The following is a 19,088-nucleotide window of genomic DNA, read 5'->3' on the forward strand; positions in this document are numbered from 1 at the left end:
CTGTGAGCGTCGAGCGTGAGGCCTGCCTGGTTCCTTTCTCTTCTCCAGCAGCTGGCCCTGTGGCCCTCACTCCTGCCAGACAAGCAGCAGCATGGCAGCTCCAGGGAAAAGGCCGCCCTGGTGGCTGGTGGGCATCCTCGCGGTTCCATGCCAGGGCACCAGGCTGCCTGGAAGGCTTGCTTCCTGCAGAGTGCTTAAGTGGCTCCGGGGCTCTACCCAGCGGGGCAGTGTCTGTGTCCGAACCCAGGGGGGATGATTGGGACACGGGGTGCACAGGGACCATCCTCAGCTCTTTCCTGTCCCCGTGGCAGGCCTGATCCTGCCTGCTTAGGAGCACACCCCGAGCTTGTCCCTAATCTCACAGGTCAGCTTGGCTTCTGGTCTTACTGACAGGCCTGGTGTCCGCTTTCCGTCTAAAGGGCACTGGGAGCAGGGCTCCAAGGCACCTGGCCTGGCCTTTGGAAGGGGGCTGGTGCTGTCCGTTCTAGTCATGCTGGACACATCTTGACCTTGGGCCTTCCCCCTTCACGTTAAGAAGTCCTGCTCAGGCTTCTGCAGCCTGGGCATCGCTTTGATGCAGAAAATCAGAGGTGCCTGGTATGCTACCTGTGCCAACACACAAGCATCCAGAACACGTGATGGGGGCTCCTGGAATGAACGGGAGGGGGAGCCCTGCTCTGGTGAGACTCAACAAGCTGAGCTTGCTCAACTGTGCCCAAGCATTAAGTGCACGGTGGAAAGGAACAAAGCCAAGCCATACGGATTCCTTCCCTCCATTGAGGCCAGAAATGCAGCTGTGCCGAGTCCTGTGTGGCAAGAAGACAGAGCGGTGCAGGCAGCCGTGCAGGGCAGACACGCGTTCCTGCCTGACGGAGCATCCGCTGCCCTGGCCGGGCGCTGCATCCCAGAAAGGGAAAAGTGGAAGCAAGCACGTCCTTAAAGCCGGTGCCCAGATCGATTGGCCAAGTAACCAGTTCACCGGGAACTCGGTTCTATTTCCAGTGTGTTTCTGCATTCATTGCCTGTATCTCAAAAAAAAAAATGTTGAATTTTAAAAAAAGAAAGAAACTAAAATTTAAAAACAAGCCATGTATGTCCTCAGAAGATTGATTTATAAACCTTATGATGCCAAAGAGATGAAAAAAAGAAAAAAAAAAAGAGGATAGGACATTGCCATGTAAAAACACTCAAAAAGGTTTTAAATTATAGGCAAATTGCTCATTAGGCGCCTGGCTTTAGGCTAATTGACCTGGAGTCAATGGCATCTGAAAGTTGACACTTCTGTGCTCGGGGATACTTTCCGAGGACTATTTCATCTTATTTCAGACAAAATGCTAATCAACTCTCTTATTTGGTTTCCCAGCCCCTGGCATATTAGATGTGAACCAAAACCGGGAGGGAACAGCGAGGGCCAGGCCACGTTGTGTGGTGGGAAGGCCAGCTGGTACCCCGACAGCCCGGGAGGGGCAGGCGGAGGCCGAAGAAAACGAAAACATAAATACGAGGCTTAGGAAATCGGGGTGCGGGACCTGCTCCTGTGTGGGTGACCTCCTCCCCTCCCGCCTGCGCTCCCATGGCTCCTGAGAACTCTGAATCGTAATGTGCACGGTGCTAGCCAGTCATGAGAACTAGGACAGGCTAAGGCAAGTGCTGTGGACTTGCCCAATCCATTGTTTTCTTACGCAGTCCATTTTGGAAAGTTGTTATCAAAAGGGACCGTCACTGACTTGAGTTGGAGCATTTGCGAGAAGGCACCCCGTTTCCCCCCTTCTTCTGGGAGGTCTCCCCAGAACTCTGCCCTCGGGAAGCCTCCTGCTGCCTCGAACACCTGGAATAAAGGCAGTCAGGAAAATTCACTTCTCAGAAGTCCTCGTTCCCCAAAATGCAGCGTGACCAAATCCATCTCATCCTTGCTGTTGAGGGAAGCGAAATGAGCCTGATGTTCAACCAGACTAAGAGGTCGTGTGGAACCTGGATCACGACGGAATCCACTTCCGAGTCCTCGCTTCCTCAGGGAAGTGTGTTAGAATTTCCGGGAGAGGCATGACTAGTAGGATGTATGTACAGCCATGGATGATTGTACATATGTGCATGCATGCACACACAAGCATACATATGCACACATACCCACATGCATATAGACACACATGCATTCAGACAGAAGAGAGACATAATATACACACACACACACACACACACACACACAAATGCATATATACACATGAAATTAACTATCACAGGATAACTACTTGATTGCTTCTTGTTTTCTCCCAACCCTGCTTTCATCTCCTTTCTCCCAAAAGATCCCCAACCATCTTTCCCTGTGCGACTCTCCCGAGGAGTGGCCCTCAGGGCTGGGGTGTCTGGGAAGGAAGGAAGGAAGGAAGGGGGTTCAGGTCCTTGTGAGCAGGCTGAGATGATCTGCTTTAAGGCCAGTGCTGACCTCAGTCTTAGGCTGGTTCCTCTCCTCCCACCCTTGGGAGAAGAGAGTGGGTGCGCGAGACCAGAGAGGAGCATGAGCTTAACCGGCAGCCATAGTTACAATAACATCTGCACTAATTTATCTGAGACCGTGTATCTGCCCTGTTTTTGTAAGTTATATTTTAAATTATATTAAGTCGTTTAACAACCATCTGCATGTGTGAGCAACCTAGAGACGGCGTGACACACGGCCCGAGCACTAGATCAGGCCACGGGGACACAGTTCTGCTGCCTAATGTGTGACCTTGGGCCGGTCACTGATCCTCGGAACCCCGGATCCACCTCTCGAATTCAGTGTGACCTGTGATAGTCAGATGGGACGGCCAACATGGAAATGCCCAGGGATACTTGACAAAGGCAGGTACAGAAATGTACAAGGAGCAGTCCCTTCTGTGGCTAGTGAAGTTGGTGATACTGGTCACGATGGGTTACAGAGTCATCTCCGCCTGCCTGCTCCTGCTCACACAGCAGGCTTGCTACTAGACCCTCACATCACCTGAGATTGCTTTTCAAAAGTACGTGATCTCTTTTACCAGAAAGGTTTGTGTACCTCTTTTCTGTTTTGCTTTCTCTTTAGGGATGAGTGCATTATTATCATCGTAGTATATAGCCATGCACAGTCCAATTTAGAAAATAATAGGAAAATTTGGCTTAGCTTTGGTGGGGTAATTTTGCCATAATTCCCACAAATAAAATAGTGGTTTCTTTAAAAAAAAAAAAAAGCCAGTTGAGAGTGGCAGATCTGCACTTTCACAGCCTACAATTGATGGTTTAGTGCGAAAATTATATTCAAGTGAAGCACATCAGCATGCAGATCTAAAGTGTGGCCATTTTCATCTGGATGGAATATTATTAACTAGCCCAAGGGATAGGATGTAATTAAGATTTTGAACAGCTTACTTGTGTCTACTGTGCTGAATAACCCCATTATTTAAAGTGGCGTGCCGGTTTGAATAATCGGGAGAGAGCCCAGCGCACCGGTTTCTACACATTGTGGCTTTTCGGTGTACTGAGAAAATCTGACTTCCCTCCACCATCCAAATACCGGATCCGGTCAAAGCTTTGAGCTTGCAGCACACGAGAGAATTTTTCAGGTTCCTGGAGAAACCGCCTTTCTTTCTGAATGATGTCAGATTTCCATCTTGTCACTCATCCTAATGCCTTCTTCTTTAAGTTTAGAAACAAAGACCCAGTGGGGGCAGGCAAAGCCCTAGTGAGGGTGTACGCTTCCGGCTAATTAAAACTATTGGGCTTACAGCCTGCGCGTGCGGCTCTCGTGGGAAGGGAAAAGAACTCTTAGCTTGGATCCACTTCACAAAGTTTGCAAAACCTCCCTCTGCCTTTCACAGAACCGATAAAGGCACGATGCTGAGGGCATTTTTATTCTGGTGCGATTCTGCGATAGCTGTTCTAAGATGAGACCAAGATGCACACCTTTTTTTTTTTTTTTTTTTTTTTTTGTCCTGCTCATTTTAAAAAAAAGGAAAGTTCTCCATCTCTCCCAGGAGAAGTTGGTGGAAGGACCTATTGCCTGGCGGCCCCACCGGGAGCCAGATCCCCAGCCGGCTAGGTTGGACCGGGCTCATGTCAGCCATCTGGATTTTCAGGTGTACCCTGTGCATTTAATACATCATTTGATAACGCTAAAAAAAAAAAAATTAAAGCAGTGTGAGACTAAAGGAGAAAGAAGATGAATGTTAGCCCTCCCCTGGGGTTCATGGGTGAAGGAATTAACACAGCGTGGCACTCTACCCTGGCTGTGTTTGTTTCCATGGCAACAGCGACGTACATGTTTCAGACTATCTACAGTGACACAGTTGCAGAAATAGTAGCTTGCAGGTTTCTGATATCGCATCAGTGGACAGGCAGCACACACTATATTAAGTAAGTGTAAAAGAATGTAAAATACGGCTCTGATTCGGCCGAGAGATGCACTGGGGGGGCTTTGGCGTCCCCCCTCCTCACCGCGACAGCAGAATCGGGACAAAGTTGAAAGTTGCAAGATTCCAGTCAAGCAATTGCCCTTGCTTGGGTAATTATCATCCAAGGAAACCAGTGTGAGTTACAAAGGTAAGAAGACGGACCTTGGCAGATGGCATCTTTAAGAAGGATATTGCCAGTGAAGCTAATTTTTATTTTTATTTTTTGAGGGGGTCGGGGGCATTAGGAATGGGTAAGGAATGAAAGCTCAGGGTGAAGACAGCTGAGTCTTAAAGCAATTCTAACGTGCCACGGAATCTTTTGCTTCTGAGTTTATGGCAACTAAGGTCTTTGAATGTCTCATTGTAGAAATTGCTTTTCTATAAAAATAAAAAATAAAAAAACGGTCAGGTGAGACGCAGAGAGGTTGATTGGGTGAGCAGCTCAAGGAGGGAATTCGGGCTCCATTGTCTTTTCCGAATGCTTATGTAAATATCTCTCTCTTTCCCCGGGATGACCCTGGCGTGTCTTTGACATTCGCTGCTACTTTTTGGTGCCATATGCCGGTCTCTGTGTTTATGTGAGGCTGCCACACTGTAACCTGATAGAGACTGGAGTGCTGAGAGCCACCGCGTAAAGAGGATCGGCTTTGTAAATGGGTGACTTTGCAATCAAGTCGTGCAGTTAAGTAATTTAGGAGAAGTGTTCGAATGGGTGTTTATTTACATGCCAGACCTCTGCTTTTGAGTAGCAAGCCTGGGTATTAGGTTAATAGATTTCAGCGTGCACGGTATGATTGCGGGAGCTTTCAAGTATGTGGTAGTTCAATTTAGACTGAGGTTTTTCATGTCAAAATATTTGTATATGTCCATTATTCCGTGTGAGCCTGCACTTACCTTATAGTTCTGTTCGTCATGCACCAGAGAAAAGAACGGAAAATGGCATGGTAATTTAAGCTAATCTGTTCGATTGAGGAGGATTCTTTTTTTTCTGACCAGAGGTGGACTTTTACAAAAAGCGGCATCCGAGGCACGCAACTCTTTTTGCGGTGCGTGAGGCTGTGTTTTATGTGCGTGGGGAGCTGCCTGCAGCGTCTACTACATGTTGCCCCTCACCGTAACTGTTGGATTCGATTTTAAGAGAACATGGGGAGGGTGTGTGTTGTCTGGAGCTTCCTGCATGCCCGGGTAACATGGAGGGATGGGACAGGTTTTGCATTACAAATCAGGGACCTGAACCCTAGAATAGTTGATGCCCCAGTGGGTAGACACGATTTGCCTTTCTAAATAAGGTGACCCCAAGTGAAACTACTGTTGAAGCTTCCCGTTTATGCCCCTCTGTAGTCTGAGCCACCCAGAGATGGGAAGTGAAGTTTGTGTCTCTAACGGGGATTTTTTAAAATGGTGTCTCACACCAAAGGGCAGTCTTTCTCCGAGTCCCAGCTGCCGACTCCCACACTCCTCCCTGTGGAGTTTGGAGGCTCCAGCCCATCTTTGGGGCCCAGGGGAGGGCAGGCTTGCCTGGCCTGGGCCCTGTGTGTGGCGGTGGCCAGCTTCTCTGTGTGACAGCTGCAGGAAACCACCTGTGCCTGGCCCCCCAAGGCAGAGGAGCCAAATGCCATTGGCATGAGGGTTTACATCACATTCTGCTATTAGCATTTGGGAGGGGCCCTGGAAACCTTGGGTTCTGAAACCGGAAATCAGAAAAGTTTCAATGAACTACTTAAAAAACTGTTTTCAATTTATTGTTGAGTTATGTACTACCGTGTTTCCCTGAAAATAAGACCTAGCGCATGGAAAAATAAGACATCCCCTGAAAATAAGATCTAGCGCATCTTTGGGAGCAAAAATTAATATAAGACACTGCCTTATTTTCGGGGAAACGGTACTACATGTAATACTTTAAACAATAAAAAATTTTATTCACCAGAGAGAAAAACATCAGTTTGTTGTTCCACTTATTTTTTCTCTCTCTTTTTAAAAAAATATATTTTATTGATTTTTTACAGAGAGAAACATGGATGAGAGAGAAACATCGAACAGCTGCCTCCTGCACACCTCCTGTGGGGGATGTGCCTGCAACCAGTGTACATGCCCTTGATTGGAATTGAACCTGGGACCTTTCAGTCCACAGGCCCACGCTCTATCTACTGAGCCAAACCAGTTAGGGCTGTTGTTCCACTTATTTATGCATTCATTGGTTGATTCTTGTATGTGCCCTAACCAGGAATCGAACCCACAGCCTTGGCACATGGGGATGACACTCTTAACGAACTGAGCAACCCAGCCAGGGCCTCCATGAGCTACTTTGGATGACTAGTTCAACGTTTTGTCTGTTTGGGAGTATTCGAGCGGGCGGGCCCTTCCAATAGTCAGGATGTTGGTATATATTTTTTCACCATCCAGAAATATTTTCCAGTGTAAACAAAACAAAACAAAACAAAACAAAAGCCCACCAGTCTGTGCCGTGTTACTCAGCTCTTTTGTAAGAATAGAATAACCACATACACCTAAGTGCCAAGCCCCAGGCCGAATCAGTCATTCAGATTTAAATCCTGGCAGTGCTTGTAGGAAATTCAATTGCTTCCATTTGAAGGGCCAGGAAATTGATTTGGAAAAAAAAATAAATGTGAGGGATCCCCAAATAGTGGCAGCATGGAATGAATAAGAGAAAAATGAAGGTACAGACAGATCTTATTACCAGTCCTAAATGGTAACGGAATTGCCAGAATCAACTTCCTGAGGTGTAGCTCATTTGGAGTCTCCCTTGCTCAGGAACTTCTGACGGTTCTCGGTGAGCACGGGGCACGGGCTTTCCACCCTGGCTCCAGCCCAGCCTTCCCTCCCACCAGCCCTCTTCCCCTTGAGCATCCTGTGGCTGCCCTAGGGTACCAAATACCGTGTCCTGGCCTGGCCAGGAAGCCCTAGGCCTTGGCTCTCGCCGGTGTATTTGTCCAACGCCTTCCCCTCCATCTTGGCTTTGTAAGACCCAGCTTCAGTCCCACGTCCTCCATACAACCTTACAGCTCTCCCCTTCTCCCCCTCGTCAGGAGGATTTTTCCAGCTTCCGTGTTCCCATCACAGTTTCTTTGTCTTCCATGATGGCACTTCTTTCACTGTATTCAGATCAGTGGTGTCTCTTCTTAACTGAGATGTGAGTGTATGAAAGAGAAAGGTCTCTGACTTGGGCGTCTTGTAGCTTTTGCCATCCCTAGAACAGTACTCCGAGCTGTTGCTGTATTGCAGAATATTCTTAAACATTTGTAAAGCTGTGCAACCTTCCAGTGCTCATGCTTTCTGCTGAAGGAGAGCCTATTGGGTACTGAGCTTCCCGGGGCTCTGTCTGTCTGGACCGATCCAGCCACTTTCAGAGGCTTCCAAACTTCTGGCTGTTTGGCATCATCTAAACTCAGAAACTAAGGGCATGGCTGATTCCTCCCTTCCGCCCCCACCATATTCATGGTATCACATGATTTTAGAGCCGGAAGGAACCTGATAGAGTAAACTCAAACCACAGAGGAGAGAACTGTGTACCCAAATTAAGTGACTGTTCCAAAGCCCCTTGGGGGTTAGGGACCCAGGTGTGTGGGGAGCCAGTGAGAGCTCTGCATGGTCCTGCCTGGCTGATGGCTCAGTGGTTGGAGGCAGTCGATCGATGTTTCTCCTTTCTCTCCCTAGCTCTGTCTATAAAGAAAAAAATCAATAAAAACATCTCATTGGGTGAGGATTTTAAAAAGATAAATCTCCATGGCCCCGTGCACTGTGCCTTCCTGACTGAGGCCTTGGGTGTGAGATGGCACAGTCAGCTGGTGCCTTCTGACCTGGGTTGCGATTGGCTGGCTTTCTGTATGTAAACACTGCCCCGAGATAACCATCCCATTAACACTCTTTGCTAAAAGCTAATATCATGGGAGTGGAATTAACAAAAGTGGGCTGAGAGCTGACCTGGGGTAGGGAGGCAGGGAGCAGTGCTAACAGGTCATTAGCCATCGCCTGGCTGAGGTTATGGGAGCTGCTGAATTCAGTCAAGTCCAGACCCTTAAAAAGAGTGGAAAAAAGAAAGCACATACTTTCCAGGGCCTGGGCACCGTGCAGCGGGGCCAGCTGGGGGCAGCGCCATGGCAAAGGGATCTCTTCAGTCTCGGAAATATGAGCCTGAGCTTGCACATGGGGAGGGGAATGTGACTGCAACTGGACCTGATTTGGCATTAACGTTTCTGGGCTCACAGTGCCCGCAGTTCTATTAGACTCAGCTCCTATGGGGAAGCCCATGAGCATTTAAGGAAAGAGCCAGCCCTCCAGGAGGAGCTGCCAGGAAGAGCAAGCTCTGTGTGTGTGTGTGTGTGTGTGTGTGTGTGTGTGTGTGTGTGTGTAAAGGCATAGGAGGTCAGCAGGCTTTGGAAGGGGAACTCTTGGTTTTCTGTATGATTTCTGTGTACTTCCTCTTGTCCAGAGTTAGCCAGTTAGGGAAATAAAGCACAATTCGGTTTCCAAGTTGGAAGCCTGATTAATCTCTCTGCCAGTTACATATGGAAATAAATCAGTAAATGGCCCATCTGGGACGACACTACTGCAGAGATGATAAATCATCGCCATCATATACGTCTGTGCTGCTGAGGACTGAGCTGTGCTCCCCAGGCGCGGCGGAAAGATAACTGGATCCCCCATCGTGGTCAGAGGAATGAAATTAAAGACAAAAATCACAAGTAAAAAATGCGCCGTGAAGGGTTTCATGGGAGAGCGCTTTGCTGGATGCCAAGTTGGCTCCTTAGAAGTGCTTATATCTGAAATATTTAAAAGGAGTCTCAAGGGCATAAGAAACGTTTTATTTCTATATTTTCAAAGGCCAAACACAGTAACAAGTGTTAATTAGTACCCAAATGTCCCAAGGAGTAGGATAATTCTATGCTTCTGTGCAGTATTGCAACTTTATCATTTTCGCAGCCACTTCATGTGGATTTTCTTATTTAAATTTCAAAGGAGTTGGGGTAAGCCAGTGCCTCTGTTTCTTGATCAAGGAAACACTGAGGTGTAGGGGGTTGAATGCTTTGCCCATAATGATTCAATGGCCAAATGGCAGAGCTGAGATGAGCGACCAGGTGTAACCAGTACTAAATCCAGCTTCCTTTCCATCAGAGCCTGTGCAACCTCACACAGTATTTCATCATTCATTTGGCAGCATCAGGAAAGAAAGCATTCTATGCATGTTAATTTTCTAGAAGCAAATACCATACCTTCTTTAAAAGAAATTTTTTTTTATTGATTTCAGAAAGGAAGTGAGAAGGCAAGAGGGATAGAAACATCAATGATGAGATAGAATCATCGATTGGTTGCCCTGGACCAATGCCCCACACTGGGGATGGTGCCCGAAATCCTGAATGGGATCTGAACTGTGACCTCCTGGTTCATAGGTCAATGCTCAACCACTGAGTCATGCCAGCTGGGCAAGCCATGCCTTCTGGATCATGAAAATTATTTTTTCTCTAATTGAAGAGCTTTAGTGTCAGTTTAACATTTTTTTAAAACACGATTTCAATATTTTTAAATTGAAGTATAATTGACATGTGACATATATCAGTTTCTGGTGTACGACATAATGATCTGATATTTGTATATATTGCGAGATTATCATAATAAGTCTAGTTAACACGCATTACCTTATGTAGTTACACATTTTTGTATGTGCTGAGAACTTTAAAGATCTACCCTCTTAGCAACTTTCAAATATGCGATAGAATATTACTAACTGGAGTCATCAGGCTGTACTTTATATTCCCTTGTCTCAGTGGTCGGCAAACTCATTCGTCAACAGAGCCAACTATCAACAGTACAACGATTGAAATTTCTTTTGAGAGCCGAAAACCGACTTCTGTGCATGGTTTCAATCCCACGAAATTTCAATCCCACTGTATGTGTGCAACCGCACGTAGTATTTTGTGGAAGAGCCACACTCAAGGGGCCAAAGAGCCGCATGTGGCTCACGAGCTGCAGTTTGCCAACCACTGCGTAGGCTTATTTATAACTGGAAGTCTGTATCTTTTGACTACCCTCCTCCATTCCTCCTCTTCAACCCTTTCACTTTTCCCTGTGACTAAGGCACGCCACCATTCCCTAGGCGTTGTTTTATGAAGCTAAAACCATGGATGTCCTCAGGGACTTTTTAGGTCTGGTGAGATTCTGCCCCTTTGCAGAATGGCCCGAGGCTCTGGTGACATCCAGAGCCCTGTGCCTGCTTTAAAATGTTCTTTTGCGAGTTCCTCCTGGGCAGACCTCCCACAGTTGCTCCTCTAAGCTCCCTTCTAGAAAATGCAGTTACAGCAAGCACAGAAAAGCAGGCTGGGTTCAGAAATCTTGGAGTCCTCTGATTTATTAGATGCCGGTTTCTAAACATAAACAACAGATGCCACAGGCCCCTAGTGTTCACCTGTTTGTACTTGAACGTTTTTTTTTTTTTGTCTCACCTGGATCACTTTCCACGTGTCTCCAGCGTCAGCCAGACCTGGCTGCCCCAGGCACCCGGAATAGCCTTCATGCTTGCTCCTCTCTGGGCCTTCGCTTTAGCTTTTGTTTGGTTCTCCTGGTCAAAATCTGGTTCACATCTCAAGGCCCATTTTATTGTTATTGTCTTTATGCTTTCTCCTACCTGCCCCGCTCCTCACCTCCGCCAGAAACAAATGTCGCCTCCGAAACCTTCTGTTTGTTATAGGAAATAACGCATTCTATCTGCATTTGAGTTGCCTACGTACATGTGTTATCTCCCACAGTGGACAGTACATTTCTCCAAAAGGGCCATTTCATCAGCTTCTCTCTGTGACCCTTCCATCTTCCTTCCAATCCCCAGCTCACTGTACTTGGAAATGTAACAGCATCAGGGGAGGATAATTTTGATCTACAACGACAGATTAGATGTCTTTGGATGGGTGGATAAATGGAGGATCTAACGTGTATCAGAATCACTTGAAGGGCTTGTTAAAACAGATTGCTGTACCCCACCTCCAAATGTTCAGATTCAGGAGGTCTTTAGTGGGGGCTGAGAATTTGCATTTCCAACAAACTCACAGGGGATGTTCATGCTGCTGTTCCAGGGACCATCATTGGGGGACCACTGACGCAGTGGCTTTATTTCTGAGGATTCTCACACCAACCTCATCGAGTAATGCCATTGTTTTTAGTAGGCAGTTTACCGATCTGTCTTCCTTGAGACGGAGGCCAAAAGACACCACCACCAAACAAACAAAAAATACCTCCCATCAAATTATGATGCAATCCACCCCATGTACCAACTTTCCTATTTTGCAAGATTATGGGTTAACTGTGGCTCAAAAGCTTGCAGCCCATGTAGTGAGCTTTAGCTGGATGGGACCTTTCCCCCCAGGAGCAGAGCCGGAGTCATCTTCTCTTACAGCAGCAGGATAGAGAGACCTTGAGTTTGTGCCTGTGGACCTGGCCTACCCAGCGGATGAGGGCCGGTCTCCGTGGTCCAGCACCGGCCTGCCATGCTTGTTGGCGTGCTGATGCCTCTCCTTTATCTACATCACAAATGTCTCAGTCGCAGTTGTAGTAACAGGAGATAATCTCACAATGTCCGTGGCATGCGTGTTCACATCTCTGGGGCCTTTTGTGCCCCGCGAGGCAGTTTCAAGAACACTCCATCTGAAAGGCCGGCGCTTCAATAAACTTTCTAAGCAACAAAGAGGTGCCGTTGCAATCGGCGCTGTCACTGAAGTGTGGCATCTTTTACAGCCCTGTCAGAGATGGTGTTCGCTGTAGCTGAGAGGGTCCTCTCTCCCCCTCTGCTCTAATGCCGTCTTCCTTCTGCTTCTCTCCACCAGCCACTAGACGCATCATCTCCCAGAAGACCATGGCTCTGGTGACAATGGAGGCTTCTCTGTCCTTCCCGTGACTGGAGCAATGCTGACCTCGGTTTCCTGGACCCATTCTGACTCAGGTAAACCCCCGTCAGTCTTCACCAACTCGCTTACACATAATAGCGACTGCACGGAATAAATGAAATACCAGCGCTATCCCATATGTAAATGCAGGTGCCAAATTGATCGTCTCTCCATCAACTGGTATCCGCTCCTCTTCCTCCCAATCCTCTTGATGATCCACGTATGCAGCTGATCAGACTGGCAATGTGGTCAATCCAATTTAGGCATTAAGATAATGAAAACATCGAATCACATCTTCATTGGGAGTTTGGGTGCGTGTCACAGGCACACAGAGCAAAGGGAACCTCGCTGGGAATTTTTCGTGTGGAAACTGGATTCTACCGTAGTTCCTCTAAATCATTTTCTCAGCTGACCACATATTACTCGAATTAATCTTTCTTATATTATACCTTTTAATGGAGGTCATAAGTACTATTGAGTATGGGTTATGTGTTCTCGGGTCAGATGGGCTAAGATATGTGTTCCTGGGACAGACGTGGGGCTCACCGCTTAGCCACAGACGCAGGGCCCACTCACTCATGAGAGGGTGGCAGATGGTGGTGCCATGTGGGCCTGGGGCTGGGGCTGGGCAGTAATGGTAGCTCTCTGGTGCAGGGAATTGAGAGACTTAGGATTGGAACGGAAGTAACTAAGGAAGAATCCGTGGAAGAGGGAGGGCCTCAGCTTGATCACTGAGGATCATTAGGCTGGGAGGAGGCGGGAGGAGCAGCTTGGCACCTGGGTGGGAAGATGCGGATGAGCCCGCAGTGAGCCCAGGTAACGGGGGCCCTGGCTGGCAGCTTCCTTTGGGGACAGCGGGCATTGTTGCCCCAGCCCTGGCTTTTGGCTGCCACTTTGCTGGCCTTTTCTGCCTTGGGTCTGTCCACACCCGGCCTCTGCCTGTCTACCTGATTATTGACTCTTCCCTTACACACCTACACCCCTCCCTTCCAATCTTCCTGGCAGATGTGGCTTAAAAAGGCCGTGGGATGAACCAGGGACCTTGTGAGGTTAGTACCTGGTGATTCACAAGGTGCTATTCTGGGCTGAGGAGTAGAATTGAAAGGTAGGGAGCATAAGCCAAGGACGCGTATTTATAAGTTGATGCCAAGAGCATATCTAGAGAGTTCCGAAAGCCAGAAGTCAGGGTGGGTCTCAGGGCTGCGTGCGGGACCACGGTCAGGGACGGGGAGCACATGCCTGATGAACCCCGAGATGGCCGAGTACATGCTGCCCACGCCTCGCTCTTTTCCAGAGTTGCTCTTGGATAAAGCAATGTGGCTTTCGCTGGCTTGGGTCTTGAAGGTATTGCTGAGAGTTGTCTTCTGAGGCACCTGCTCTTCCCACCAGGCCACAGGCCACTGTCCCGCACCCTCGGGTGCTCCTTGCAGCTGAGTTCCACTGACCCCAGAGTTCGGGCCCTCCTGGAGGCAGAGCCTGGATCGCCAGCCACCAGTGTGCCTGCCCATAGCCAGTGTTTTGAGGTTCTAAGCTTCCTCCTCCTTGTGACACCTACGTCTTCAAGCACGGCTTCCTGGCTGCTGCAACATGTGGGGAGAAAGTTGAGAACACACGTTCATTCTTACTGCCTTAGCCTGGAAATGACCCAAACCAGCTCTACATCCACAGCCCATTGGCCAGAATTGGTCACATGACCCTGTCTTGCTGCCCCAATGCTGAGAAGTAGGGCAGAGCAGAGGAATGCTTGGGGCCCCCACGGTCCCTGCAATACTGTGTCACTGTGGGAAAACCCATACTTTCCCTATGCTTGCCATGTGTTTGCTCATTATTAAGAGGTATAATTTTTTCACATAGTTTATTTCATTAAAAAAATATTTTTTTTATTGATTTCAGAGAAGAAGGGAGAGGGAGAGATAGAAACATCAATGATGAGAGAGAATCATTGTTCGCCTGCCTCCTGCATGCTCCCAACTGGGGATCAAGCCCACAACCCAGGCGTGTGCCCTGACCGGGAATCGAACCATGACTTTCTGGTTCCTAGGTCATGTTTATTGAAGGTGCAAATAAGATGTGTGGAGGCGCTTTGAAAGGTATCATGAGTTGTAAAATATCTTAAGACATAATTGTTATTTAATTTCTTTATCACACCTTGAAGGGCAATGGGCTGGCATCTGGGTAGTCCCACACTCCCAGGACTGTCCTAGCATTCGCCAGTTAACCCAACATAATTATCATTCAGCCCTCCCTTTCACACCCAGAAACATCTGGGTGTGGACAGTAAGTTACGTGATCACCCCAGTTTGACCCCACTGGTCATCCTTTGAGATTATTACCTCCTGTTTACTAAGCTTTTTCCAAGTGTCAGACTCTGTGCTAAGCTTTTGCCTCTATTGCTTCATTCAATCCCCAAACTTGTGAGGTAGGAATGGGTAATCTATTTTCAGACTAGAGGCCCGGTGCACAAAATTCCTGCACAGGTAGGGTGCCTAGACCTGGCTGGCAATCAGGGCTGATCAGGTTCCCTGCCTCCCCGCCTCCTCCTTCTGTCGCTCCCTCAGCACCCTGCTGCCACCGCCACTGGTCGCCCGCCGTGTTCGCACCCCCCCACCCCCCGATGGTCAGTGCACATCATAGTGAGCGATCGGACTCCCGGTCTCTCGGTCGAACTTCCAAAGGGACACTTTGCACATTAGCCTTTTATTATATAGGATGAGGTACCAGAGGCAGAGCAAGTTGAATTGTTGACGATCACACGGCTATCAGAGGACAGCACTCTGTTCTGATTCCAGGCCTGTCTGATGCTGTGCTCTCAGGCCCAAGGTTGAGCCCTTGGCCCCGTGGGGCCCACACTTTCCTGACACAGGAATCTGTTCCCAGACCACACACTGGTGGAAGGTTACAGCTCCGAGCAGAGAGTTCAGCCTGTTCTGACCCAGACACGCAACAAAGATACCAGACCACCCCGTGCATGTCCAGAGTCGGAAAGGGGCAGGACCGGGACTGGCGAGCGTGTCCCCTGACTTCCTGCCAGCCCCCTTCGGTCCCCACTCCCCTGCTGTTGAGGGTGCAGCTGGCTTTAACACTGGGCATGCGTTGTGCACAGGGAGGAAAGGCTGCATTTTGAAATCTAGGGTGGAGTCGAACTCTAGCCAGTGAAGACTTGCCATGTGCTATGCAGTTGGTTCAAACAGGCACCTTCCCAACACAAACAGCTGGGGAAAACCAGGCTGTTTTCAGGAAGTTTATGCACAAATTTGTTTATTTGGAAAAAAAAAAAAAAAAAAAAAAAAAAGCCGCACCACAACCAAAGATCAGTTGTTGCTTGCAGAATCATATGAAACAAAAACCCATTGACTCACAAGCTGGTATTAATTTCCCTGGTTCCCGACCTTCCTAATCAGTGTTCAAAACCAAACCGAGGGAATCAAAGGGAACAGACTCTGAAAAATGAACCGAATGTGGCAGACTCATCGATTGCATTGCTTGCTTCAAAAACCTGTCCCCTCTCCAGAACATTATAGATGTGGTTTCTAAATGTACAAGGAAAACAAAAACAAGAAAATTTCCATTATAAAAGAGAAAGGAAATTTCTAATTCTATCTCATAAGCAATATAGGAATAACTTTAAAATATTTTGCTTTAAGCATACATTTAATTTGTGCTCTGGGAACCAAATAATGTTGCTAAGATAAAGCATTCTAATAATGATTTATGTAAATTTATTTGTACAAAGTAATGGTGTAGTTGCCTATAGCAAATTGCTTTGTCCTCTGAATGAATGCAACGGAGAAAACAAGAGTCTCCAGGAAGGGCGGGGGGGAGATCCATGTTCAGTATGGAGTCTGATGTGTCTAGAGGCAGAGTCAGCTGGACAGAGTAGAGGGTATATAAATAGTCAACAAATGCAATTCCATATGTTTTCTGTTTTCCTGTCGTGCTCTCATTATTTAAGCCATTTTAAAAGCGAGCGAGCGAGCGAATGAATATGAGATTCTTAGAAGGCTAGAACCCTTTATCTTAGGGATCCTAAACTACTCAGACACCAAAGCTCTTTTTAATGTGTGTGTGTGTGTGTGTGTGTGTGTGTGTGTGTGTGTAGTTCAGAGAGGAAGGGAGAAGGAGAGAGAGAGAGATACATTGAGCCCACAGCTGGGGCATGTGCCCTGACTGGGAATCCAATGCTGACCTCCTGCTCTATAGGTTGACACTCAGCCACTGAGCCACACCGGCTGGGCTTTCAGACCAGTCAGTGACAGGTCATCGTTCTCATGGTGCCCCGACAGATGGGGCACTGACAATATGGGGTACACAGAGGCCAAATGCCGTTAAAAACTGGGCAGTTCATCTCAGTTCCCAGTTCCTTCGATGCCAAGGAAGTTACGCTTGAGTCATCCATGGGACCCAAATGTTAAACACAAAACGGAATAGTCTCCCAAAGCTCCGAAAGACTGATTCATGGGCCCACAGGGCTTTTTCCGATTGGCTGCCGGTGAGAACCTTTGCTAAGTAAGGGCTCTAGGTGTTTCTGGGAAGCGTTTGAGTTGAGTGGAAATCCCCATATATGTAACAAAGAGAGTTTCTGGACCCGACCAAGCTCTGCCTTGCCGGTGGCCGGTATTTGCCGTAACCTGTGCTGTTTGGAAAAGGTGGGGTGTGAACACCTTTGTGGCGGAAGGCATCCGTTTTCTCTCGGAATATTTTTACTGTCTCACTTGGTCACTGCGGGCACATTGGTGAGGGAGGCTGAGAGTTGGTGTTCTACATACAGGGAGACCGGGGGCCACAGAGGTGACAAAGGGAGAGAGCCAGTGACAGAATCAGGGGGCAGCTCCCGTGATGGCGTTGGTACCCTTGTCCTCACAGACTGGAGCAGGCGAAAGAACCGTGTGAGTTCTGGAGAGCTCGCTTTAGAGCTTTGGCCCATCAGGAGCCATTTTGGAATGGCAGCCACTGTCCTGAGAGAAAGGGGTTTGTCTAATTGGACGGAATGACTTTGGGTGGTTAGCTGCAGGGGGCCAAGACCTGAGGGCCAAAGTTCAAGCCCCTGAGAGAGAGAGGGCAGAAAGCCTGGACAGGACTGGAAAACAAGGGAAGCAACACTGGTTCAAAGACAGAGGGGGTGACCCAGGTTTTCAGAGCACAGCCATGCACAGAGCACACCATGGACCGGTGTTAGTGAAGTGGCCCCGGGTCCCTGGGGGAAGCGGTGGATGTCAGGGTGAGAATATAAGCCCTGCTTTCAGGTTCCAGTCCTCCTTCTTTCCAGCTGAGTGACTTTGGGTGTGATTTCTGAGCTGTGGATTCCTAGGCAATAAGGTAAGTGCCTGTGCCTCCATTTCCCCATCTGTAAAATGAGGAGGAGGATGTTTACTTTATAGAGACAGTGTAATAATGAAATAAAATAATCCTTTTAAATATATATATATATATATATTTTTATCGATTTCAGAGAGGAAGGGAGAGGAAGAGATAGAAACATCAACGATGAGAGAGAATCCCTGATTGGCTGCCTCCTGTACACCCCTTACTGGGGATGGAGCCTGCAACCTGGGCATGTGCCCTGACCGGGAATCAAACCATGACCTCCAGGTTCATAGGTCAGTGCTCAATCTCTGAGCCATGCCAGCCTGGCCGAAATAAAATAATTGATATACAATATTTGGCAGAGTGTTTTGGCAGAGAGCGAACACTCTGTTTAGAGTAGCTCTTAAAATGACTCTAATTGTCCTTACTTAGGAGTGTGTGGTCCTGCCCGATAATGGGAAGTGAAATTAAAACCCGTTTTTATTTAATTGAGAATCCATCTGAAACATTTCTGAGTCAGTCTCTGTGTCCTGAAAGATAACACGGTGACTGTGAATTCCTTCGTTTGTCCAGAAGGCCCTTTGCAGAGCTGTTTGTGAGGGCTGAGGAGGTGGGACCCAGAGCACTGGTGGGAAGGGATAAGGGAGATTTCTGCACCTGGCCCATGGCGTTGTGCAGGACACGCTAATAGATTCGGCCATTGTCTCCCAAGAACTCAGAAATTAAACTCATCTAAATCCTTCGTTGTCGCTGTGAGTCCTGGTTCTGGTCCAGGTCTGCAAATTGCTTTCCTTCAGAACAATCGTCTTGGCTGGCTGTGGAGTAGGTTATGTCAGGATGCGTGGTTGGAAAGTCTTTGGTCATTCGTTTCTGCAAAAGAAGGCATTCACATTCTTTGCACACGCATTCTTGGCCATTGTAGGTCAGGCCCCTAGGCTGAAAGTGCAAATACTCTTTTGTTAGAATTCATTTCCACGAGTAGTATGTACTATTGTATGTGTGTGTGTGTGTGTGTGTGTGTGTGTGTATGCATATATATGTATATATATAAAATTGGTTTTTTACAGAGAAGAAGAGAGAGGGATAGAGAGTTAGAAACATCAATGATAGAGAAACATCAATTAGTGGCCTCTTGCACACCCCCTATGGGGGCTGTGCTCGCAACCAAGGTACATGCCCTTGACCGGAATCGAACCTGAGGACCCTTCAGTCCACAGGCCAATGCTCTGTTTGAGCCAAGCCGGTTTGGGCATGTATACTACTTTCTTATCAAGGGTTGAAGTGAATCCAGTGTATAAAATGTGTGTTTTGTTTTTGGTGGGCTTTTTTTTTTTTTTTTTGAGATGACTTCGTAGTTAAGTCACCTTAGGAAGGCTGTTTCAGAGAAATTCTCTGAAGGACGATAAGGAAATGCAAAACATTCTCAAGTGAAATGAGGAAATAAGTGATAATTCTCAGATTCCAGATCCAGTCCGATCTATTCAAGATGCCT

General features: G+C 47.7%; 1 protein-coding gene across 1 annotated transcript in view; it reads left to right on the plus strand.

The window, feature by feature from the left end:
- The window catches only part of FOXN3 (forkhead box N3), a 346,858-nt gene that overhangs the window by 74,666 nt on the left and 253,104 nt on the right, over positions 1-19,088 (plus strand). Inside the window, exon 2 of the mRNA XM_045573555.1 lies at positions 12,233-12,348. The gene's annotated coding sequence lies outside the window, so the exon portion shown is untranslated. The remainder of the gene's footprint in view (positions 1-12,232; positions 12,349-19,088) is intronic.

The sequence above is a fragment of the Pipistrellus kuhlii genome, unplaced genomic scaffold (assembly GCF_014108245.1).
Source record: "Pipistrellus kuhlii isolate mPipKuh1 unplaced genomic scaffold, mPipKuh1.p scaffold_m20_p_1, whole genome shotgun sequence".
Lineage (NCBI taxonomy): Eukaryota > Metazoa > Chordata > Mammalia > Chiroptera > Vespertilionidae > Pipistrellus > Pipistrellus kuhlii.